The sequence below is a fragment of the Meriones unguiculatus genome, chromosome 21 (assembly GCF_030254825.1).
Source record: "Meriones unguiculatus strain TT.TT164.6M chromosome 21, Bangor_MerUng_6.1, whole genome shotgun sequence".
Lineage (NCBI taxonomy): Eukaryota > Metazoa > Chordata > Mammalia > Rodentia > Muridae > Meriones > Meriones unguiculatus.
In genome coordinates this window covers 18,245,349-18,272,194 of record NC_083368.1, presented here as the reverse complement: position 1 = coordinate 18,272,194, position 26,846 = coordinate 18,245,349, and the positions used below count along the sequence as shown (strand labels likewise).

The following is a 26,846-nucleotide window of genomic DNA, read 5'->3' as shown; positions in this document are numbered from 1 at the left end:
GAACTAATATGTGCTCACATGCTTAGCAGCGACTGGCCTGTGAGGAGTACAAGCATGAATGCAGTAATGTTGCCTTCCATTGCTACATTTTATTTTATTGGTATTTTCTATTTGTATGCTTGAGGAAAATGAAATCAAAGCTTCATTATTTCAATAATTCTGGAAGACAAGAGGCTGCACCAGGCAAGCAGATAATCCACAGTGAACATTAAATCAAGTAGAAGAAATGGCAAGTTTTCAGAGAACTGTGATACAATGAGATAAGCTCCCTGAAAGTAATGGGAAGGTCTTTAGGTCCTTTTTTTTTTTTTTTTTTTTTTTTTTTTTTGAGAATTTCAGAAAAGGGAGAAGTCATTGGGTGTGGGAGACTGCCACAGCCTTCAAGGAAGGGAATGATTTCAAGGAGCAGAAATAGAATTCTTTCAGGACGCAGAAAAGCATGAGAAAGGGATAAATTGAAAAGCATGAATTGTGTTCAAAGAACAAGAAGTGATCATAACTAATACTCTAGATAGAAGATCGTGAATCCTCCTGCTGTGTCAAGCACTGTGCTAATCTTACACAAGCATTGTTAACTACTGAGATCAGGCTTAAAAGACAGGAACCATTATGATTTCCACCTCATTGGTAAGAAAACCGAGGCTGAGGGAAGTCATAAACTTTACCCAAGGTCATAGAGCTTAAAGTGATAGAGTTTATAGTTTGAATCTTGTTCATACTCAGTGATATACAAAAATTTACAAATCTAATATTGTTACAGTTTAAGGTACAACTTGAGCATTAAACTAAGAGAAATGTATATTGATGAAAAAAACACTATTCATAAATAGTGCTTCACTGCTGGGGGAAGAAATCTGATGCTCATTTAGTAGGGACAAGGGAGCCATTGTGCTCTGAACAGAAGTGACAGATTCAAGTGTATCAATATCATATAGATAGTATGACAATAGATTTAAGGAGAGTATAAATTTGATTTTAGACATCAACTCTGAGATTTGAATCCAATATCTCAAGGAACCAAGAGAAGAAGGAAGCTAACATTGAGTTGCTATTCTGCCAAGTAGAGACAGTAGTTGAAGTGTTAGTAGTTGAGGTCTTAAATACATGCTTGTCCAAAGACAAAACGATGAAGTGGAACCCCAGAAACCAGGAAGGGAAGGGAGCAAGGGGGAAAGGGGACACAGAGTATGCAAAGGAATAGTATTGTGTTCCAGTGGCTTGCCAGTCTGATGGACTGAAGGAAAGAACCCAGAAATGCCCAGTTCTGTCCTAGACAAATGTATTCCCATCTGCAGACTCTAAGCGTAAACTAATATACCAAAGGGTCAAAGCAAGGCAGTGGAAGGGTTCACTACTTAAAGATTTGCTTCTAACACTATGAATTCCATGAGACCAGAAATAGCTCTGTGGATGATTCCTACCTTCCTTAGTGGCATAAGCTTAGTAGCCTGGACCAATACACAATGAAAGGCATTTTTGTTGTTTTTTAGGAGTGATAAACAGGTAATCCCAGTAATTTTGATGTACAGAAGGGTAAGGGCCAGAGAGTCACAGGGAGAATGAGACCATATCCACTGTCATAGGGGTTGATAAAATATACATAGCAGCATTCCCTCCTCTTACTGGGGAGAATGGGAGATTGGTTATGGTTGCTGATTAATTGTTTTTGTGTTATTGAAAGAAAGAATTTATGGGAAAGGAAGATTTATTTTGATTCACAGTTTCAGAGGGTCTCAAGAAATTATGGCAGGGAAGGCACTGCAGAAAGGCTGTGTGGCAGCGAGATTACATGGCTGGGTTTCTTGACACCATTGAAGACCAGGAAGAAGACAGTGGTTAGAACCAGGTACTGGGAAGTAACTTTCAAAGTTCCATCTCTGCTGATCTACTTCTGGTCATGCTCCGCCTCCTAAAGGCTCCACACCCTCCCAAAATAGCACCAGCGTAACCAAGACTGGAATGCAACTCAAGAGATTTAAACCAGAACAACTGCCCGCTGCCCTACATTCAATACAGAGACAGGATGGAGAGAAGGGTGGGGAACAAGGAGCCTTATTTAAGAAAGAAACTTATAAAGAGAGGTGGCTATACGATTTTCATTCAATATGAAGGTAGAAGCAGGTGATTTGGGAGAATACTAGTTCTAGTCAGATTTTAGATGACTATGATGACCTTCTGAAGAGTTTATCTAGTAAAGCAGTAGGTTTAGAGCAAACTTGATAAGGCTGAAGATGAAGCAGGTGGCAAAGCCAATGGAAATAATTAATATGGACCGTACCTTTTGATAGCTTGCCACAGAGGTCCTCTGAAAGGCTCTGCCCTGCAGACTATCAAAGCAGATGCTGAGACTTATGGGCAACCTTTGGGCAGATTGCAGGGAATCTTATGAAAGAAGTGGGAAACAGTAAGATCTGGAGAGGACAGAAGCCCCAGAAGGAGAGCAACAGAACCAAAAATTCTGAGTACTGGGGTCTTCCCTGAGACTGATACTCCAACTAAGTAGCATGCATGAAGATAATCTAGAACCCCTGCACAGATGTAGCCCATGACAGTTTAGTCTCCTAGTGGGTTCCATAGTAATGGGAACAGGGACTGTCTCTGACATGAACTGATTGGCCTGCTCTTTGATCACCTCCCCCTGATGGGAGAGCAGCCTTACCAGGCCACAGAGGAAGACAATGCAGCCACTCCTGATGAGACCTAATTGATTAGGATCAGAAGAAAGGAAAAGAAGACCTCCCCTATCAGTGGACTTGGGGAGGGGCATCCATGCAGAAGGAGGAAGAAGGGAGGGATTGGGAGGGGAGGAGGGAAGGAACTACAGGCATGACACAAAGTAAATAATGTGTAATTAATAAAAAAAAAATTAAAAAAAAAAGAAAGACATGCCAAACTTCAAGGGCACATTTAGGCTGGGAAGTTTATAGTTTCTGCAATTGATTTATTGGAAGATGAATAAACTGTGAGAAAAAAAGGATGTAGCCAATGTAATAGAGTTATGCATGCAAAAGGGGGGGAGGGAAGCACATATTTAATGAACAAAGAACTTGAAAGTTTAACTGATAAAAAAAATAAAATTAAAAAAAAAAAAAAAAAAAGAACTTGAAAGGCAGGAGAAAGGATGGTATTAAGGTGGAATCAATCACTAAATATTACAGAAAAGAAAAAAAATGCTCAAAATGAAGAGAAAAGAAGTAAACATGCCCGGAAGGAGAACCCTGAACAATAAATCTATTCTTACTGATTTAAGAAGAAAAAATAAGATGTGGGCAAGCTGTGTGAGGGCAGCGAAGACAAAAGGAAAAATGAGTTCTAGCCACGTGAGAAAATTTATGGCAGGGAAAATCTTATCATGTTGCCGCTGATTTTTAGGGAGTGATGTCTGAGAATTAAAGGTTCAAATGAACTCATCAGAGTAGAGAAAATGGGTTCAGAATGTGCTCTGTGATTTAGGAGCATCACATGTGGTGGGAGAGTGTCTTTGAAAAGGCCCCGAAGATGATTTCACCATAGCATCTTGAGCAGAGGAAATGAAGTTCTCCTTGAGGTCTGAAGAGCCTCAACAAGTAGAGAAAGAGAGATGATTACAGCTGTCAGTACTGAAAATTACTTACAGCCAAGGAAATAAAAAGCTTCTCAGGAAAAAAAAATAAAAGGAGAAAGAATAAGGTAATTCACCAAAGTCAGAAGAGAAAGAAATGGAGAGGGAATAGCTGTAAAAGGCTAAATGTTTGTCTTTCTCTGCTTCCAAGTTAATATATTGAACTCTAATACCAATGTGATGGTTTTGGGAGATGGAGTGTTTTGAAAGTGATTAAGCCATAAGGGTAGGACCCTCAACATAGGACTAGTATACTTTACATGGGGCCCCAGCGTGCTCTCCAGACAGCTCCCTGCTGTGAAAACATATAAAATAATGGCAGACTGGAACCTAGAAGATGACTGTCACCATAACCTACCCATGATGCCCCTGCATCCCTCAGACATGCAAGTCCCAGAACTGAGAGAAATGTGTTTCTGTTTAGAACCCACCCACTCTTTGACATTCTTACGTAGCTCTAACTGACTAAAATAATTGTTTTCCCCTGTCTTTATTACCATCTTCCCCTAAGTAAATTATATCAGAATGTGTGTGTCTTATTGCCACCACTGGCCTGCCTTTCCAGGCACCATAATCACCAGGCTGGACTGGGTTAGGAAGCTTAGGCTGGTGGGTGGGTTAGGCAGGATCTCGGTTGGCATGAGCACAGGAGAAAGAGCCTTCTCCAGAGACGGCGTTCAGTGAAACAGCTCTCTTTATGGGGGGCGGGCAAGGGCTATACAAACCTGCGGGAGTAAGTAGGGGTTTTGTGGTGAGTGTGCATCCTTGGCTAGGGCTGAGGGGCTGGGAATGTTTCATTTGTGTGAAGAGGAATTCCAAGTGCGTGCTGACGTGTCCTTATAGGGAGAGAGGAAGTTTAGCCTGAAACCTGGCCACCAGGCTGTGACTACCTCAGGATGGCGGGGGTCTCAAGGCTATGTGCGCTGGGACATGCAGGCCCAGAGCAGGGAGGAAGCAGTCCTATTCCTGCCAGTCTCAGGACTAGATTTTCAGGGCTTGGACACGTCTTGACCTCATGCTTGCTCCGATTGGCTGCACCTCTCCCTCCATCCCACCCCCCAGCTCTGCTGGTAGCGTGGTGTTTCCTGCTCCACAGTTTACAGTGACTAACTTACTTTGATCAACTTTTGTCACACAAATGGCTTAGCATGGGTTCTGATACTACGCTGCTTGAACTTGCACAACCGTTATAGGCAAGTTATTCTCATTCTTCCTCAGCCTCAGATGCTCTGTCTGTCCAAAGGGTATTAATAACATAATCCCAACCTCATAAGTGATTAAATATATTGCATCAAGAACAGTCATAGAATGACACCTAGTTCCACTTTGTTAAATATTCTTAATTATGTGAGCATTTGCATTATAGTGATGTAAAATGTTTTGGGAATTCATGGAGTGTATACCCTCAGGGAATCCACAGGCTATTAAGATGGATATTAATAGATTAGAGAAAAATAATAGTCAAAATAGAATTTAAAATTTGGAGAGCTAGTGATTGTTCCCCATACAATGTCTTAGGCGCTGAGAATGAATTAAAAAAGAAAACACAATGAGATACTTTGCCTTCGTGGGACTTGGAGTCTAGTGAGAGGAGAGAGAAAGTAAGAGCTTGAAAGAAAAACAAAACAAAACAAACAAACAAACAAACAAAAAACTAGAATGTGGAAAGAATGGCCAGCTTAGGGCTTTAGTGATGTTTTTCGAAAAAAGTAGTTAGGATATGCCCTAAGACACACTCCTAAAACAAAACCTCAGTTTAGAAAATGGGCAAAGACAACAAACAAACAATTATGTTTTTTATAGTTTCTTAAACCTATGGTTGCTCTACGGAGTGTGTGATCCACTGGGTGTTTTGCAGAAATTGGCTTTCTGATTGAGCTGTCTCTTTATAGACACTTGCTATACAAGCGGTGGCAGAACCCCACTTGGCTGGAGAATATTTTGCTGGGGAATCAGAGGGCTATCTGTTGTAATTCACACAAGTGCTACTGTGTGGAGGCCCAGAGAGAAGAAAGGCCTTCCCCGGAGGTACAGAGGGGCTCTCATAGGATCTGTTGCACAACTAGACAGCTTTACAATTTGTTTCAAAATACTTACAGATTTCTATGACAGAGAAGGTTAAATCAGACTGCAGAAGGCTAGGGAAAGATGACTGACTGAATAAGCACATTGTGGCCTCCGCACAATACATCCTAATATTGCTTTATCCAGAAAGGTTAACCAAACCGGGCCATTTTTAGTTATCACAGCTGGTTGGAGGAGGGGATATGGAAGCTGCTGAACTGATTAAATTAAACAGGGCTGTCCCACCCACGCTACCCACCAACAAGAATTATCAGGTCCCAAAAGTCCATTTTGCTGAGGTTCAGAAATATTAGGGATTGCACAGAATTGCAGCTGGGAAAAGAAAGATGCAAGCATCGAGCAGGCGAAGGAAGAGAAAAATAGTCCAAACTGTAGATCACAGGACTCAAACACAGTTCCAAAGTACTGATGATATTAAGAGGAGGGCAGTATTTTTTTTTTTAAGCTTGTATTAGAGATGTGACAGAAAGCAGATTTGGGAGCAGAAAATAAAGATGCCCGGCACTGGGATTTGGGAAAGGGGGCAGTCCTCATTAACACTGATGAAGGATGTTTATACACATACACACAGAAATGACTTAACACCCCTCCCCCATCATGTGGGTCGGGACCTTTGCTGCCCTATCTATTAGTGATTTATCTCTTTCTTGTGGAGATGACTGATAAGAGGCAACCGTGGAAGGGAGGATTTCTTTGGGCTCACAGTTTGAGGGAATACAACCGTGTTGGCAAGGAAGAAATGACAGCATGCAACTTCATGGTGGTGGGATTGTGAACTCGGAGATGGAGACGCAGAAAAAGAAGTTTTGGCCAGATCCAGAGTTGGTTGTAACCCATAAACCACAAACCTTATGGTCCTATTTCTGCCAGCGGGGCCCAATGTCCTAAAGGTTCTGCAATCTCTTGATGCAGAACCACCATCTGGGACCAAAAAAAGCAGAGTTTAAAAAACAGTTCCTACAGGACTCTTTTAAACTCTAACAGAAGATGAATCAGTGAGTTTCTAGAAGGTAGGTGTGTGTGTGTGTGTGTGTGTGTGTGTGTGTGTGTGTGTAGATAGAGAGAGAGAAAGAGAGAGAGAGAGAGGGAGAGACCTCTAGACACACAAAGAAACAGAGAGAGATGGAGGAAGGGAGGGAGACAGTGACAGCTAGAGAGACATAGAGAGAGATAGAACTAAATGAGAGATTTCATCTTTAACTTTTACTTACAAAATAGATAGGCTTTTTTTTTCCTTCTCAGCTGCCACTAACATTGGCCCGAATGTCTTAAACTATATAGAAGATAAACTTTCATTGTCTTTTGATCTGCTGTTCAATGAATACTACCTACTTCCTTTCACAATGGCAAAACTGTAGCCTCACCCCTGAAATGGAGTATGAATCACTACCATTCCCCAAAGATGTTGTGGCTTCAGGGTGTTGACATGTTTATGGTGTGAGATTTTCTACAACTGTTGTTAAAGTGTCTGGTTCTGGCATATGGCAGAACTGGTATTTCTGAAGTTTATTCTAGATGAAATATTGACTCAGTGTTCTATACTGTGTTCCCAAGTCTTATTCAAAACAGTGAGGTTCCTGAAGTAAAGAAAGTTAGTGTTGTAGACAGGCTCAGATGGAGAGCAGATCAAAGGATGAGAAATCAGGTATGTGCTAGGCTTTACCGTGACAATTCCCACCTTGTATGTACTTGGTCAAGATTTCTTTCCTCGGGGTTTATTTTACTCTTTGAATAATTCTTGTAGTTTTGTTTTCAATGAAGGTTAAAAATTACTCATGGAGAAATTTCAGTTTCTACTTTGCCCCGTAACTGTGAGCTATGTATGAATTACCTATCTTCTGGATGCAGCTCCTTGAAAGAGAGGAAGATGTATTTTATTCATAGTTCTCCTACCCCCTCCACATGGCACAATGCATGGTACACAGCAATTACTAAAAAAATTTAAGAACCACAGTGGGAATAATGAATAAGAAGCACCACTTTCGTGTCTATTTAGTCTTACGCTAAGTCCTCCCTCGAGGTGAAAAGATTATCTTACAGACCTTGTGAAGGCTATGAGGGCACGGAAGGAGATTTGAAGGAAGGGCGGGAGCAATTGTAGCATATTCTTTACTAGCTTCCAGGAAGCAAATCTAGCTCTCAGGTGAAATCTTTGCAAACTGAAATTAGCCTTGTGGATTCCTAAATCTAACATGAACTTTCCCATCACCCACTCTATACCAAAGTGTCCAGATAAACAGGTCTCCCAAGAAGCTAACAGGCGACAGCAGACAAGGAGCTGCACTTTAACTCCCCGAAGTGTGTTAGTTCAAGTTATTTATTAAAATAGATAGCGCTAATGTGGGCTCATGTCTTGGGGTACCTGAGCAGAATATTTGCTTAAAACTATTTTCTCAAGATGGAGCTTTTAATGGCCACATAAGTTGGGAAGATACAAGCCATATACTTTCAAAACCATCAGGATTTGTGCTGCCATAGCCTGGCTAGTATTCCGCCTGTGTCAGTTCCAATTGGGCCACCTTTTTGCAATGTGTGTAAAGCATTTGCTCCCTCTCTCTATTTGGAGTTCTAAGTATGCCAGTGATTGATGTGGAAGCAGAATTTCTGAACTCGGTTTCAAATTTAAATCATCTAGTTCTTCAAGTACTTAACATTTTTATACACAGGATCAAAACTAAAAGAACCCCAGTGGTTCAATTCAAGCAGCCACACAACTTGTATGCCTAACGTCTCAGGTTCTGCTGGCGGCGAGCATATGTTAAGCTAGAACTCCCCTAATTGCAATGTTCCAATAATTCAGATGATGCTTCTGCATTACAAAGTATTGCACCAGGAATATGATAATGTTTCACCTTCTTCACTTAGTTCCTAAAGGTAATTTAGAAACTTTGAATCCCCGCCATAGCATGCAGCCTTTGCATAATAACACTCTAATGCAGCTATTTGTAGATGGATATTCAAAATTATGTTTAAAGGACCATATAAAGCCTAGTGGTGTGGTCCCATACTGTTAAACCCTCCTCCACCTAGGAAGACACAATGTAATAATTCATGTATTGAAATTCAGTCTTAGAATACTCACTAATTAATTTCGCCATGCCCCAAAATGCATGCTATTGTCCCAGCACCTTTTGCTTTTAAATTTGTATCCTCTCCCACTTTTTTCCAGAGTTGAGAATAGCTGCATATTCTTGATGACTTAGGGTACTACAAAGTAAACGTTTTCTTTACAGGCTTGACAATTTAACACATTCTCACTGATAGAAAGTAACGATAAGGCTTTTCTTTTTAGTTAGGAACTGTTAGAGCAATTGCTTGAAATGTTAGAAGCTGTTTTCATATTTTCATTTTTCCCTTCTTTAGCAAATAAAATATCATTTTCTTTCCAAAAGGACGGAGTTAAAATTGTTGTAATCTTAGCATGGGCACTCGTACTGCAGCTGTGAAATTTATGCAGATTGTTCTGATTTCTAGTGTTCTTGGTCTGCAAGGATAAGACGATAATACATTCCAGCTAATTTTAAGATTGCATGTAATTATATTAGCATACAAATGTGAGATACAACTGGATAAAATCAGGTAGGAGGGAGGCATGTAGTCTTTGAAGTCCAATCCATGACTGGAAGAAGGGTGATTGATGTGAGCATGTGCTTCCTCGAGAGCAAAGTTAACATTGTGGGTGATTAAACTACTGAAGGGAAGGACAAATTAAGAAATGGCTCAGTACGCCCCAGGCTGAGGCGGCTATTGTTCTTTACAGCAGCAACTGAATGTAGTACAGCATGCTGTGGAGGTTATGGGGAAAGCAGAACCCTCCTCCATTGCTGGTGGGAGTGCAAACTTGTACAACCACTTTGGAAATCAATCTGGTGCTTTCTCAGAAAATTGGGAACAGCTCAACCTCAAGATCCAGCTATACCTTTCCTGAGCATATACTTGAATAATGCTGTACCATACAACAAGGACACCTGCTCAACCATGTTCATCATGGCTTTATTCTTAATAGACAGAAAATGGAACCAACCCAGATGTCCTTTGATCAAAGAATGGATAAAGAAACTGTGATAAAGCTACCCACTGGAATACTATTCAGCCCTTATAAACAAGGAAATCATGAATTTTTCAGGCAAATAGATAGATCTGGGAAAGATTATCCTGAGTGAGACAACCCAGACCTAAAAGACAAGCATGATATATACTCACTTATAAGTGGATATTAGCCATATAATACAGGATAACCATACTACAATCCACAGACCTAAAGAAGCTAAATAATAAGGAGGACTCTAGGGAGGATGCTTAATTCTCATTCAGAAGAGCGAATAGAACAGACACCGAAAGCGGTTGAAGAGAGGAAACAGAATGGGAGCCTTCCATAGATGTTCTCTGAAAGACTCACTGGGGGATAGAAGCAGATTCTGAGAGTCACAGCCAAACTTTGGGTAGAGCGCAGGGACTGTTAGGGAAGAATGAAGGGACAAAAATAAAAATAAAAGACGTAAGACGGCAAAATCCCAAGTTTAAGACATTCTTTCAAAACTCCTGTGTACAGAAAATGGTCTTTATCCCGTCTACTTTCATATGGGAGCAGGCATCTGTTCTCTGTGGAAGATAGAGGCGACATTGGTACATTGTTGTGCTTGGCTGCTTCTGGTAGAGCCAGTCATGTCAGCTTGGCTTGTTTCCTGTTGACTGTACCTCCTGGGCACATCTTACACTCATACTCTACATGTTTACATGAAATACAGACAGACGCCTCTGCCAGCAGACCCCACGCTTGCCCTCTCCTCACCTCCCCGTAACGTTCAGTACAGTTATTTAAACGCGTCCTCAGGTTCCACAGTTCTCACACTTTCAGTCTCAGACAATTTTATATTCTTAGTCTGCTGAGGACCCCAAAGAACTTTTCTTATATACATTGGCATTGGGTACAGACACTGATACTCAATCTTGATAGAAATTAGACTGAGAAATATTTAAAATATGAGAAAAACATAAATGCGTATTCGACCGGTCAATGATATCAGCACTCATTACAAGACCTCTGGAAAGTTTTGTCATGTATGCTTAAGTGAATGGAATCTTCCTGAGTAAAGAATGCCTTTACTATGGTTGTGGAACTAGTTCTAAACACAGAGGTACTCTGAAGGTCTTGGGAACTTCTCAGGATTCCATTGAACCTGCTTTAAAAATGATTTCTTTCAGACGTATGTTTGATTCTCTTTGCCTTCATTTAAATCGCCTTAATGCCTTGCTGAGGTCTTTCAAGATGAAATTCGAAGCCAAAGCCTCTTCCTGTCCTATCTGTGTAACATCCTAATTTGCACAGAAGAACCCCACCCCCTACCCCAGCATCTGTCTTTTCCTCTCCAGGCTATTGTTCTAGATTATTCCTTTTCATCTGACCTGGAATGCCTGCTGCCCCTACTCATCCTCTGGACTCAGCTTTGCCCAGAAGCTTCCTTGAAATCTACTTTCTTTCTTATTGTGCCCTCTTAAACATGACCCGTTTTAATTGTTTATCCTTTTCCTTGTTGTCAATGATGGACTTACATCTTCCTTGTAGGCTATAAAATCCTTGGTTCTTGACCATCTTGGATTCCTAACATAACACTTGGAAGGCAATAGATGGTCAATAGCATTGTTAAACCAACAGACAGAAAAAAATACAACACAAGGCATTTATGAATGATTTTCTAAATTGGAGTTGTGACTTTATGATGTGTATTAATTTTCCTCTTTAACATTGCATTTTTAAAATGCAAGCTATTACTTGTGAATGCTATTGGGCACATTGAATGGCTGCAGAGTGCCAACTGCTGCTGATTGGATCCACCTTACTCCAACTACCGGATGTAAATTAGAATGAAGGGGCTAGAGCATAATAAGGAAAGCAGTGTGTGTCTGTATGACCACGTCCGCGATCACTGAGAGCTGTGGAATATTTCCCTGTGAGCAATCTTTCTGCAATGGCAATAAAGTAACGTGGGATCAGAGGACCAGAGAAGACATTGCATAGAAATTGCACACAAAGCTTTTGCACAGTGAGGTTTTGCTTCATTTTTGAAAGAGAAGTAGCATTCAGAAAAGTTTTAAAAATCATTTCATTATTGATGGATTGCTTTCATTGTATAATGGGCTTTTTAATTTGAAACAGTGAACTGAGGATCAAGAGGACTCAGTAGCCCAGGTCCGTCTTACACTGGCATTTTTATACTTACTATGACTGAAAATTCTTTAACTTATTGACCTCTATACTGTATGAAATATAAACTTCTGAGGATGTGAATCTTTCTGTATCAGACAGCTACTCTGCAAGTAGACTTGAAAACAGACAAATTTAGACATAGATTTTCGATTTAACTCTACTTGAAATTCAAAGGCTTGTGCTTAGAAAGCTGTTACGTAAGATTAGATTTTTAAAGTGCTGATCAATTCTACAGACAATTCTTAAATCCTTGAAATGTTAATGGCATCATTTTTTGTTTAGATAAATCATTAGCAAACATTACTTTATTAGGCATTTGTTACTTTATTAAATTTTATTGCATATATTATTTTTATTATATGTTTCATTCCCATATATATATATGTATATATACATACATGCAAACACATATATACTGTTGAAGTTGTGATCACCTTACTTGGTAGCTCAACATTAAAGAACAAAACATTAAAATTTGAATATAGAGGGAAATTGGGAGTAAGTGCTTCCCATTATAGTCTTTTATTATTCATTCATGAGAAACATTACACTGATATTTTCTTTCCAGATCAGATTCCTTTTCTATGTTTTCCTCACTCTCCCACTTAAGACACGCAGGCTCTTTGTAGTAGACTGTTCTCTGAATGTATTATTAGAGCGTGAAGATGGCTTCAATCAGTGGCCTCTGGCTTAGATTATTACCTTTTTTTCTTTTTTTATATTTTGAAAGCTCAACTCCAGCAAGTCTGTTTTTTACTGTTTATACTAAATATACATTTTCTCCTATATTTATTTCAAATTTTAGATTACTGTGAAAAGAACTGAGTATTTATAGACTGGCCCTCTGGGTTGTAATCCTGTCTAATAAGGTCATCTTAATTGGCTTTACTTTCAAACAACAGAAATCAGATTATCTTTAAAATATTGAAAGAGAAATGGCAAAGCTTAAACCACTATATTTAATATGAGAAGTCTGGGTATTTGCGTTTGAATATAAGGCTATTTGGTTTTAGGCAACTTAGAGTCATAGTAATAATATATATTTAACACTATATAATATATATATATACATATATATTACATTCTGCATCTGCACTGACCACTATGTTTACCCCTACTAAGAATTTGAAATAAATTCACATTACCTGATGAAAGAATAACATTTTGAAAATATTTGATGAGGTAAAATGAACAATTAAATTTAGTTTCACCTCTAATTTGTAAGTTAATTGTTTAAAGTTAAATAAGTGGCTGTTATTGAGAATGACCCTCTGTCATTGCTTTGACCTCAGTTCTTACAACTGCTGCATTAAACTTTTTTTGTTTTGTTTTGTTTTGTTTTGTTTTTGAGACAGGGTTTCTCTGTGTATCACTGGCTGTCCTGGACTCTCTTTGTAGACCAGGCTGGCCTTGAACTCACAGTGATCTGCCTGTCTCTGCCTCCCTGAGTGCTGGGATTACAGGAATGCTCCCCTGCACCCTGCTGCAAATATTTTAATACTTTCATATCATAGAAAGAAACTCATAATCATGGAGATAAAATAACTCTTTTAAACTATTCCTGACAGGTCTATGACTCAACCAAATTCTACCCTTACCCTAAAGTCTCTCCTACTTCTGATTGATGCCTCATGATTTGTTGTCACCAGTGACAACAGTGTGATTGAATATCCTAATACGACTACTATTTCCTCTTCCTCCTTATCCTCCTCCTTTTCTTCCTCCTCCTTTGATCTTAGTTTCTGACCTTGTAATATAATAACTTGAATTTTCAGTTTATACACTATGTCTCTGATGGCTGAAATACATATTCCCAAAGAAATGTGCATTTACACATCTGAGCAGTGGCATCGCAGACTGCACATACCAAATCACGGTGGCCAGCCTTTTTTCTTTTTTTTAGCCCATGCATTGAATATGCAAGAATTTTATTGAAACGCAGCTAGTAGAGTTCTACAATCCTGGTGTCATTAAGTTATTCTTGCAAATTTATTGGATGGTGCTGCCTTTGAATATTTTTATCATATGGTTTCTACTGAAGTTTTTTGTTTGAAAGATTCTTAAATGTCATTGTTTTTTTAATGGTGGAGGACTTTCAGAGATGCACATACTTTTCATGAAGAACAGTGGAAAAACCCATATGTTTATCTTTAAAGGGCTTTATGCTCTCACTATTAAAAATTGTATCTTTAATGTGTGATTCTTACAGTATCTTTTTAATGTGCACAGTGTCGTCACATGTCATCAGAGAGGATAACAACTTGCAACACCTGATTTCTATGCAAATGATGCATACATTCTTTAGTCTTAAATACCTTCTTAATTTCTATATTTGCCCAAGGATGGTACAAATAAAATAGTTATAAAAACAATTTTAAAACTATGTTTGAAATTATGTTTTTATATTTTATTTATATTTTATAGCTAGAAAAGTTATCACACTCATATTACAAAGTAATATAGAGCTTGTACAAGAGTCTACATAAGAATATGTACATAGTCCACTCATTGATGGCTGAATGTAGAAAAAAAATAACAAATTAATTATTTTCTCTTGCTATATTCTCAACATAAAAAAACCACTTTTGATATGCTATATGTCCATCTCTCCCCATGTCTTAATTCTCTGGTAGACACCCACGAGTGCCACTGAGTGCTGAACTCTGATAGAAATGAAAATCAGCATGAGCAAGGGGGTTACAGCAGGGATACAACGTGACTAAATTGTAATTAATAAATATATAAATAAAATAAAATTAAAGGAAATTAAAAGTTTTATATATATATATATCTATCTTCATATAGAGATATGAAGAAATGAGAATCAGCACAGACACTGCATGCTTATGGCCAAGTCCCCAAGTTTTGTTCCTTTTCACTTCAACTTCCAGTGACAGGCAGTGATCTCCCAGCTTACCCACTCCTATCCAACTTGCTACAAATGAGAGTCCTATGACACCTTTCTTGGGTCTCCTCATTTGCTCTCTCAGGATGGTGCTTTATTTGCAATTACTCACTATAAAATTATTCATCAAAGAAAGCCACAACTCAGAAGTAGCAAAATGGGAAAGATAAATATGATAAAGCGTGGGAGGAAGAGGCATAGAGCGTGCTTATGTCGATTATCTGGGGCCACAACCTTCTAGCTTTCAAGTGCCGAACACTGGACAGCTCTCCAATTTACAACTCAGATTTAACCTATCCTCTTTCCAAAGGTTTAATAAGGTCCTTCAAGAACTCAGTTCACAACCAGGAGCTCACCTGACCTTATTAGAACAAAAGACATTCCTATCGCCTGTAAATTCCCAGGGATTAGGAACTCTGTATAGGAAACTGGCATTAAAGATCAAATATTAGAACAATTAATGTACCTAACCCCTCCCCATCACTCAGGAAACTACAAGCATTTTAGATACCAGAAACTGAGGAGAGGGTGGGGCAGAAATCAAATGAGTATTTTTTGTTAAACCCCAACATCCCAATGACAATTTGTTATGTCATACACTTTGGGATTCTCTTGTTAGCTGTGTCAGCTTGACTGTGTTGAATGAATTTCACAAAAGATGCATCATCAGTAATCTTAACTTGCAAAATATCTTTTCAAAAGCCATAATTTTAAAAGTTGTTCCAACTGTGGGTGTGCCTGCATTTGCTTCTCATAAGCAGCATTCTCAATTATGAGAAGATAGATTATCTGACCCAGATACACGTATATGTACAAAATTAATTCAGAAGGAGTTTCATTACTGAAGTAATTTGTGTATAAGATACATTAGAACGTATTTTAAATGAAACACAAAACACCAAAATTTGGGAACGCAGTTAAAGTGCTAACTTACATCCATAACTGACCAGGCTCAGAAACAAAACCACAAAAACAAAAAATCAAAAGAGAAAAAAAAAATCCTGGCCTCTATGCTTTAGTTTTGTGTGTTTGACTTGGTATATCTCTGGATGCCAATACACTACAAAGAGGTCTTGGAGAGAGCAGGGATGGCTTAGGAGAGGGGGGATAGTAAAATATAGGTAGTTAAGAAAGGGAATTCCAGGGTGAAAGGCTTAAGCACAAAGAGGGTGAGGATGAGGGAGAATAAGACACAGAAAGGAGGGTCAACCATGACAGAGGGTGTGTGAAGAAGTACGTGAAAACCTACCAAGGTGTGTGTGTGTGTGTGTGTGTGTATGTGTGTGTGTGTGTGAAAGAGAGAGAATTAAAAGGGAGATACTCAGAATGGCCAGCTAAAACTAGTCCTAGAAACAGTGGGTTACTGGATAGAGATTCCAACGCCAGCGGTCCAATAACTGCTTAGGATTTGTTGGTCAGAGCGTCCCCAGATATCCCACAAGCAATAGGTGTTATTTCCATCCTTCCAAAATTAGATGCAAAGACCTCAGTGCCTGTGCTGGATACTTTTATGTCAACTTGAGACAAGCTGAAGTCATCTGAGAGGAGGAACCTTCAATTTAAAATATGCCTCTGTAATATAGGATTGTAGGCAGGCCCATAAGGCATTTTCTTAGTGATTGATGGGGGAGCAACAGTGGGTTGAAGCTCTCCCTGGGCTAGCGGTCCTGGATTTTATAAGAAAGCAGCGAGGATAAACCTACTAAAATCTGTACATCTAAAGAAACCAATCAAGAGAAAGGACCCTGACTAAAATGATCAATTCCCATCCCGAAAGGCAAAGAGGAAGGACATCAGATGAAGAAGAAAACAGGAAACAACCTAGGAACCTGCCACAGAGGGCCTCTGAAAGGCTCTGCCCTGCAGACTATCAAAGCAGATGCTAAGACTTATGGCCAACTGTTGGGCAGAGTGCATAGAATCTTATGTAAGAAGTGGGAAATAGTAAGATCTGGAGAAGACAGGAACCACACAAGGAAAACAACAGAACCAGAAAAATTGAACACAGGGGTCTTCCCAGAGACTCAAACTCCAACCAAGTACCAGGCATGGAAATAACCTAGAACCCCTGCACAGATGTAACCCATGACAGTTTAGTGTCCATGTGGGTTACATAGTAATGGGAAGAGGGACTGCCTCTGACATAATCTGATTGGCCTGCTCTTTGATCACCTCCCCCTGAGGGGGGAGCAGCCTTACCAGGCCACAGAAGATGACAATGCAGCCACTCCTGATGAGATCTGATAGACTAGGATCAGAAGGAAGGAGAGGAGGACCTCCCCTATCAGTCGACTTGGGGAGGGGCATGCGTGAAGAAAGGGGAAGGTGGGACTGAGAGGGGAGGAGGGAGGGGGGATACAAAGTGAATAAAGTGTAATTAATAAAATGAAATAAAATTAAAAAAAAAGAAAGCAGGGAAGCTGAGCAAGCCAGTAAGCAGCACCCCTCCATGGCCTCTTCATCAGCTCCTGCCCTCCAGGTTACTGCCCTGTTTGAGTTCCTGTCCTGCCTTTCTTCAGTGATGAACTACAATGTGGAATTGTAAGCAAAATAAATCCTTTCCCCTCCAACCAGCTTTTAGTCATGCTATTACATCATAGCAAAAGAAATCCTAAGTAAAACAGTGCTGAAGACACTTCACCTTGGTTGTGAAGATGTAAAGAAATCAGCCTGGAACTGAGCTGTAAGCTTTCTTCCTGCTGGCCAGATTTCAAAGTGCCTAAAGATGGTATCCAAGCCGATGTGGAAGAAAAGGCACCGACTATCTTACCAAGCTGTGAACCTTACGAATTAAAACCCTACCAGGCAAGATACGGCCACTTGTGCAATAGCAGCATGACTGTTAATGGTGCAACCAACAATCTGGCTGAATTTTATTTTTTCTCCATGTCATGGAGCTCATGCATCATATTGTGAACTCAACCAAAATTGGTGTTAGGAAAGATCATGACACTGTAAGGAGGCTTACTACTGTCACTTAACTAAACTGACAACAGTGTCAAACTACCTCTTAAAATCTGTTTATACCCACAAAGGCTACTCTCAGCCTTAATCAAAGAATCACTCTTTGCAGTGAACGATAGTAAAATTAGAGAACCAAAGATACCTCAAATATAATGCTTTGTAGCAACTCTTCTCATCATCTGGCTCTTAATTTTTTTTTTAGAAATAATTTTTAAAAACTTTAAATTGTGACTGTGTGTGTATATGTGTGTGTGTGTGTGTGTGTGTGTCTGTCAGAGTGTGGATCTGTGCACACGAGTACAGTGTCCAAAGAAGCTAAAAGAGGGTGCTGGATCCCCTGGAGCTGGAATTACAGATGGTTATGGGGTTATGAGCCACCAAAAGGTAGGTGCTGGGCAGCAGACCTCAGTCCTCTGCAAGTGTTCTTTGCCCTTAGGTGCTAAGCCATCTCTCTAGCCCTTTCTTAGATGTTCTCAGATCTGTCTTCTGCAGTGTTCCCTGAGGAAGTGGAATACTTGCTTTGTTTCGGGCTGAGCACCTGGCTGCCATTTATTCTGAGTACAGTAAAGCAGTTAGAGGCTCTCTACACCACTGCCATTCACCTCGTCATGGGGATGAAAGGAGCCGACAGGGGTAGGAAGAAGATAAGAGATGGTGGCTGGAAGAGTAGTTGAAATACATTTTATGCATGCACAACATTGTAACAAACTTAATTTTAAAACACACACACACAAAATAAACAGTGGCTTAAGTTTGTTCCTAAGGAAGAAAAAGAAGATAAACAAAATAATCAACAATAAGAAAAAATAAAAAGGAAACAATACAAAGGAAGTTCAGTGAAGTGGAATACAAAGAATGGGGAAAACTAATAATAAGGCTGGAAGTTGGAATACTAATAAAATTATTAAATCTCTAGGATTGCTGCTCAAGAAAAAAAAGAGATAAATGCAAATTACCAACACGAGGAAGAAAAAAGATATAACTTCTCAACCAAAGAATAAAGAGAAAAAGGAATAAAACAGGAATTGTGTGTTTTTTCCATAGAGTAAATATTATTCCTAAGGGATAGTGGGTATCTTTTTGCAGGATGTATGCGAACATTAGTGGAAATATGACAGGCAGAGCAAAAAATATGTCACCTATGTCCAAAAGTTTCCCCATGTCTTACTCATTCTCACGCTAAATATACATAAAATATATAAAATTAATATGTGTAATGATATTAATTGATTAATATAAGCCATAGCATTGGTGATAATGTTAACTCAAGGCAGTATGTAGAGTCTACGACTCTTGAACATTTCTTGTAATGACTTTATACATTTGTATCTTATTGTCCTTGGCAACCCTCACTCCATTCTCATTTATGACTTTGACTATTTTACTTATTTCACGAAGCAGAAACTGTGCAGTTCTGGTCCTTTTGTGGCTGGCTGAATTCACTGAGCATAATAATATCTGGGTTCTCTCATGTTGCTATAAATGGTGGAATTTCCTTCTGCTTTAACCAAGTCATGTTCTTCTGCATGTCCATCCACTATGGACATAGTTTTTGTATTTTAGTTGCTGGGAATGAAGCCATAGTGCATTTAGGACAGCAGCTATCTCCTCAAGACCCGCATTTCGATTCTTTGGACTTACATCAAGTAATAGGTTTGACAGATGATATGGAAAGTCTCTTTTTAAAAGATTTTACACTGCATTTCCACAACAGTGATACGTTTAACATTCTCATCACTGATGAAGAAGTGCCATGGCTTCTTCATGTCCTCATCAGTCCTTGTTTTCTTAAATATTAATGACAGCCAGCCTGGACGGTGTGAGGGCATATTTAGATATGTGTGCATAAGCACTGGACTTTGATTTGAATTTACTTGTTGACTGGCAATCTTTTGGAGGCCTTTTGCTATTACGTTATAATTGTATAATAAAGGGTTATTCATATATTTTGGATATTAACTCCATATCTATTTAAATTCTCCCAAGAACATTCTAGCTTCACTGCAATTCTCCATTTTAGCCTTTATTTCAGCATCCTGAGTGAAGAGTAGACTCTAGCCATATGCCACCAGTCATATCTGGCTAATAGTGACAAGGAGATTTGAAACAGGAGTTTAACGGTTTTTATGTTGTTGTTTGTTTGTTTGTTTTATAGCAAAACCAACTTGTTAAAACAAAATCATTTCCTAGATAGATAAAGCATTTAACAAGTCCAACACACGGCCATCGGGAGATGCTGAAGACGTTGGAATTCAGCAGGGTGTTATTAGAGGGATGCTGATTTGTATGCTCCACTGCACTGGTAGAGACTGGAGCAGGAACTTCCGAAGACTGGTGTCCAGTATTTTTAGTCATTATAGGGAACACAGAATGTTTCTCTTTGCTTCCTCCATTCCCTTCAGGTCAGGATAAAACACTGACATTGTTTAAGGCGGCATATTTAGGGATAGCATATTGCAGTTCTTTGCGTGGTTTCTTGTTCGTGTTCTTGTTTCTCATTTTCTTCTTATTGCTTTCAACACATTCAGGACATAGCATATTTATCTTCCACTCCTGGGGTTGGGAAAATACAGGCTGGTAACAGGAAGAGAGAAATCCTCCTTTGGGGAGGGTCTGGGACCCAGGTCTGACTAATGTGAAGTTGCAGGTGAGCCCAGCTGTTCTTGCTTGCAGGGGGGTATATGCCGTGGACAAGACACCATCCAAGGTCTTCTGACGGAAGGCCCCCTTAGAAGCAGTAAGGTGATTCACAGCCATCCAGAACGTTGTAATTCTTTCCCAGGCTGCAAACATGAACCCCTGAGCTGAAGTTACAGCTTCCACCATACTGCTCTTCTCTTTGCTTCCCACTCTTGCAGTTTTCTTGAGGCCTGGGTCTTCTGGAGGCTATCTTGAGTTTCTTGGGAACCAGCTTTATTCTGGCCTTGAGAGATGTGTTAGGAATACGAGATATTCATTTAGAATATGAATGTCTCTGGAGTCTCAAGCAAACCTCAACTTTCTCGTCATCCACACTCAAGTTATGATAGCAGCCCCACTCATGAAGAGCGTTTCGGGACACATTATTAATAACTGGAGGAGGGTGGTGGGCAGAGAAGTCTGTCGTCTGAATTTCCCTGAGAGTTCTATTTTCGCAAAAGTAGGCAGAGGGGGAGCTGGCGGGGTGAGGCCTGTGCTTGAAGAAACATTTAGTTCCACAGGATGTTCTGTGGTGAGCATCTCGGGAACCAGGACCAGGGTTAAAATCATATCTTCCTAATAAAATTCTTCCTTCAAGTAGTTCTTATATTAAGCATCCTGGCTGGAGTGGGACATCTTCAGGCGGGCTAGGGAGAAGAAAAAGGCGGCAAAGATATGGATGCCTGCAGCATCCATAGTTTGTTCGCTGCTGTTAACCTCTTGTATCCAGGAGTTTGTTGTTGTTGTTGTTTTGGCATGATAAACAGACTGGTACATTACACGTGTAATTGAATGGAGTGGAAAATGTACAGAGGCGAAACAAAGGCACGTAATACCTAGAAGAGAGTATCTACAAAAGGGTAGACCTCTAAAATTTATCAACTGTTATCATGAAAGCGAGGCAATTTATATCTGAGAATCCGGATCTCGGGCCCACTGGGTGGAATCTGGGTCTCAAGGCTGAGAGTTCCCTGGATGTTTCCTCGGCCAGATGGTTCCGCAGAGGATATGCCATCTAACCAGGCAATGCGTAGTTATATTATTTAATTCGGTGTTTATTAAAGCTGGCTCTTTCTGGCAGCATACTGTATCTCTCTAAAGCCTTTCCTTGGCAAACCGCTGAGATTCGGATGGTGACTGAGTTCCAAAATATTGCGGTAGGATTTCCAGAGAGCACTCCGTCTCCTCCTGGCCTCCAGAGAGGGCCAAGGACTGAGCTTCTGCTGCTTTGTCACACACCCCACTCCTTACATAAACACAGCTGGCTTTGCTCTGTGAGCCCATGCCTAAATTGCTGCAGCACCCGGGGGTAGTTTTTGTTGCGAGGGTCATCGGTAATCTTGCAGCGAGTGACAGAGCCACGGCTCCACTCACTGACTTGCCTTAGCTCAGGTGAGTAGCGATAATCAGTGCCTCATGATGATCATGTCAGGATTGCATTTTCAGAAAATATGGTTGTGCTGACTTCAGAAGAGACAAGGCGATGTGACTGGTACAAACTTGGGAAGTTTTGTGGTCCTCTGACCCACCGAGGAGGATAGAAAATAAACTAGAAAAGGCCCTATTTTTTTTTTATTTTCAAAGTATGCATGAGAGCATTACATAATATTGCCATGCCCTAGCTCATCAGGATCACCAGCGTTGGGAGGTGCAGGTTAGAGCGGATGGAATGTCAGAAGATGTAGGAGTCAGTGAGAATTATTTCCAGTGCTCGGATGCTTGGCTTTCGGGGTCTGTGTTCTCCCGTGAACTCTCGCCATTTTGTTGTTGTTGTGTTGTTACTAGACACCAAATACTGAATTTTTTGACACAAAAACCCTTCCCATTACTACCACCGTGTCTACCATCAGGTGTGTATTTCCTTAAAAAGACCTCCTTACCATCTAACGGAAAATCCAGAAGACTTTAGGACAAAGGTAGGGCAAGTGGCTGGGGCCCTGTGTGTCACCAACAGGGACTCAGAGCTATAGCACTTATCCTCCTGTAGCATCTGCATCTTGATGCCAGGGAAGTGGTTGGAGCAAGGGGTCTGGGGGAACCACTCTTGTCTCATAGTAAAGCTGTGAAACAGTATTTTCTGAATATTGGTGGCTTCTACTTCCTGCGTGGCGCTCATGAAGGTAAGCCTGAAGTTTTTCAGAGGTCATAAAAAGCTGAAGTTTTTCAGAGGTCATAAAAAGCAGAACGGTGGCGTTTATTCTAGAAGCCGACAGTAAGAGAGGAACACACAGAGAGCAAGATAGAAACTCTAGTAATAAAAGATTATTTATTGTAGCATCCTCGCAGACTTATTGAGCTGAGAGGAACAGTGGGTACAGGATGCTTCCCCTAAAAGTCAGTTGATCATCACCGCGCACGATAGATTGTTTGAACATTCTACAGGGAAGGAAAGCTGTCACCGGGCATGCAGTTAAACACTCTAAAGCTGGATTCTGTCGGGGAGTTTGCCCACCCAGATGCGGAATAGCATAAGAGTAAAGCAAGACTTGTGTCACCCAAGGGCCATTTGTAAGGAGGAGTGCAGCTATTACATGTCCATAGCGTGACGAGGCTGTTCATTGAAGGAATCCAAGCATGGGGACTCTAGCTAGAGGTATACGCCCGTGGAAAGCAAGTGATAGCTTTGTGCACGCGCGCGCGTGTGTGTGCGTGTGTGTGTGTGTGTGTGTGTGTGTGTGTGTGTGTGTGTGATTGTGTGTGTCTGTGTGTCTCTGTGTGTGTTATCAGTAGATTAATATATGTGTCAGTTAAGTGAGTCTTATGCTATGGGCTGCTGTGAAATTCCTTGTACACATGTCAAAAGCGACTCTTGTTTTTAGAGACGTCTGCATATGGCTTATGTTTGAAGGAATTTAAGAATGCTCTGTAGAGGGGTTATTACTTCCACTAAGCGGATGCCTGCCAACATTGCTCTTGTCCAGCAATTCTAAGCCATGATTTCTGACTTGCAGAAGCAATGTTTATTGGGCTACAAATATGTACTGGTAGATTCTAACATGAGATAGTGTTTGGGATTTGGCTTGTGGATAGTTGGGTAATTTTTTGAAGGGATATTTGTCATGAGTGTGGTAAATCTCTGTTCGTTTGAACATTCTCTGTTGTTAGCCCTGCGTTTTACAGCCTAGGCTATTTTGGAGTCGCTTGTGGTGGTGGTTCTTACTGTCTTTAATCCTTTTTTTTTCTTTCTTAAATGCTATATTTTTCTTTCTTTAACACTTTTTTACTCAAACATGCAAAGATGTATGTATGTAGCTATCTTATTCTCAATCACATGCAAGTGTCTTATGTTAGTCATACATAGGTAGTTGCTTTGTGAGACTGAAAATAATCAAGCATGCAAGCTTCTGTGTTTAACAATGGTGAGGAGCATGCATTCTGAAATCTGAGCTCCTGGATTCGACCACAATACCCGTTCTTAACACACGATGAGCTGCTTTATTTTTTCTCTTTCTTCGTTGTTTTTGTTTGCTTGCTTGCTTGCTTGCTTTGAGATAGGATTTCTCTATTATGTAACCCTGCCTGCTTTGCAACTTCTACGAAGATCAAGCTGAACTTGAGCTTACAAAGATTCTCCTGCCTCCGAAGTGCTGGGATTAGAAGTCACCGCACCTAGTACCCTTTGTTGTATTACAGCATATTAAGGACATCTGCTTCCGCTGAATGCTTTTATCATCTCATCTGTCAACATACGATCCTGAAAGGTGCTGTATGACCACATGGTTAACTCTAGCTGAATTTGTCTGCTGGCTGAATTTATGTGAAAGAAGGATGAGGAAGGCAGGTGCTTTCTTTTCTTCATTTATAACTAGCAAACGCGTGTCCACGCAAACGTGCAGACAAAGCATTGTAAGTTAATCTTCTTCTTTCACATGTGTTTTACAGGGGCTTTCCACAGCGTAAAACACCTTCAGATACTGTTTTTTTTTTTTTTTTTTTTTTTTTTTTTTTTTTTTTTTTTTTGCAGTAGCTCTCCTGCACCTTAGCAGAAGACCAAGGGAGTGTGAAGGAGGGCCACTTTCTGCCCTTTGATTCAAGCCAAGCCTCTTGACCCAGAAGCATAAAGCAGGCTCGTTCATCTTCTGCAGAAGTATCAGAAGACACTGTTCTCATGACTATGAAGGCTTATTAGTCAGCGCCTTCTACTGTACAAAGCAGATATTGGTTTGATAAAATGCCTTGTGGGTCAGTTTCCATGAATTTTTCCTAGAGATGCTTGGGAAACATCCCAAAAATAAATTAGGAAAAATATCTTTAAATTTGAGAAGTCATTTTCAGTAGAAATTGGGTTGAGTCGAATTGACTTCAGGAGTAAGTTCTCCATGTGGTGAGGATGGAAATTCTCTGTGGGTGAAGGGGTGTGTGTGTGTGTGTGTGTGTGTGTGTGTGTGTTCCCCTTTGTAGAAGCAGTAGCCTCTTACAGGGAGAGCTGCTGTCTCAGTAGGGAGGGGTAGGTAGAAAACCAAAGATCCAAACAGTCCCAGAAGATATGCTTTCAGACCCAGCAGAGGTGGGCGTGTTCTCTTTGTGTATATAAGCCCTCTGAGCAGGAAGAGCCCTCATCACAATCCATCTAGGTCATAAGCACTGTTAGAACCTTAACACACACTTTTGCACTTAAGCGAGCACACACCTCCCCTCCCCCAAAACAACAGACTTTCACCTAATGGTCTTCAAACTGCCAGTCCCAAAGCAACGTGCTCACTCTGATTAAGCGAGTGAATTCTTTAAGAGAACTTTCGGAAACGCAGAAAGCACAGCCCTGCCAGGCACGGTATATAAGCCTATGGCTACTTCCACATTTTGATCCTGATTGCAGCCTTCCAACATCCTTTACTCATTTTTGCTCATTTTTTTTCTTCTAGCCTCTTACGTGATCCAAGAACAGACTCTATGCTACTTGGAGCTCAGACTGTAGGGAGTGTTTTAAAGGCAGACAGTAGGAAGAAACGGGCCATCTCTGAAACGTCTGCTAAGTTACCTTACTCCTACTCTAAAAAACCAGTTATAAACATTCCTTGTCAGAGTTGTGGGAGGGGTTTAGAACATTTAACTTGTTGGTCAGTTGAAATGTGTGGATGCCACGTATTGGCATCACTGAGCCAGTCAAATTCCTTACAAGTTGGTGTTGCCAGGGCTCTTCAAGTGTGCTGGCATTTCATCCGGGTGTCTGTTTGCTGTCTGCTTTGAGTTGTATTAAGCTCTTAATAGCGATTAGCACAAGTGGCTGCTTCCTATTCCGAGGCAGGTACTGTACCATAGGCAGGCGTTCCTTACATTTTGACCTCTGTGTTCCCTAAGGAAAACCTTTCCCAAGGTCCCCATCTCAGACATTTAACTAGTTCCTGTTCTAATTGAACATTTTGATTATTTATTAAAGTGTTACTTTATATATTGTGTATCTTCATATGCATCAATTTAAATACATAGAAAAAACCACTTATCTGAAAGCAGAAGACAAGGATATATATATATGGATAGTTTTTGTCAAAGTGATACAAACCCGAGTCTTCTAGAAAGAGGGGTCCTCGGTTGAGGAATTGCCTCCATCAGAACTAGCTTAGGAGCACGTCTGCAGGACATTTTCTTTATTAATGATCGATAGAGGAGGGCCTACCCACTGTGAGCTGCGCCATTCCTATGCGGGTGGTCCTGGATTGTATTGAGGAAGCAGGATGATTAAACCAGACAGTAGCATTCCTCTGTTGTCTCCAGTTTCTGCCTCAGTTCCTGTCTGCGTGTTCCTGCCTTGGCTTCCCTTAATGATAGAGTATGACCTGTCAGCCAGCTAAACACCTTTCCATCCCAGTAGCTTTCGGTCATGGTGTTTATCACAGCAACACAAAGAAAACTAGAACATGCACTGTGTCAATTTGGACTATATACCTTAGCACATATGACGCCATGTCAGAGGAACAAGGACCATTCTGACCTAAGAGCCCAGCACGTAGACCCCTACACCTGCCGAAACGAGAGCAAAGACTTAGTCTATCATAGTCCACAGTTCTGGTAAAGTCCCTAAAAGCACTATCCTTGCTTTTTGGACTCTGTAAATCTACTTATTGCTCACTGTTCTTGCTGATGGGTGTTTATGTTTTGTGTGCATGAAAAGAACATGTTTTGTGTGCATGAAAAGCCAAGAACAATAAGGCTTGTGGTGACAAGATTTGGGCAACTTCCTCATGTAGCTTGCTGGTCATCCTAAAAAGGACTTTCCATTGGCTTTAAGAGTCTATATGCATCAGTGGACTTAGAGAGGGAAAGGAAGGAGATGAGGGAGGGAGGGTGGGATTGGGAGGGAATGGGAAGGGGGCTCCAGCTGGGATACAGAATAAATAAACTATAATTAATATAAAAAAAGAAAAAGAAAAAAAAAGTCTATATGCTCTCTGAATGAGTTACCTTTC

General features: G+C 40.4%; 1 protein-coding gene and 1 long non-coding RNA gene across 4 annotated transcripts in view; both read left to right on the top strand.

The window, feature by feature from the left end:
• The window catches only part of Lhfpl3 (LHFPL tetraspan subfamily member 3), a 461,755-nt gene that overhangs the window by 83,917 nt on the left and 350,992 nt on the right, over nt 1–26,846 (top strand). The gene's annotated exons all lie outside the window — the stretch shown is intronic.
• LOC132649724 (uncharacterized) lies at nt 351–26,693 on the top strand. The gene is made up of 3 exons (XR_009588227.1): nt 351–6,696; nt 24,076–24,288; nt 24,407–26,693. It is a non-coding gene; the product is annotated as an uncharacterized LOC132649724 (long non-coding RNA).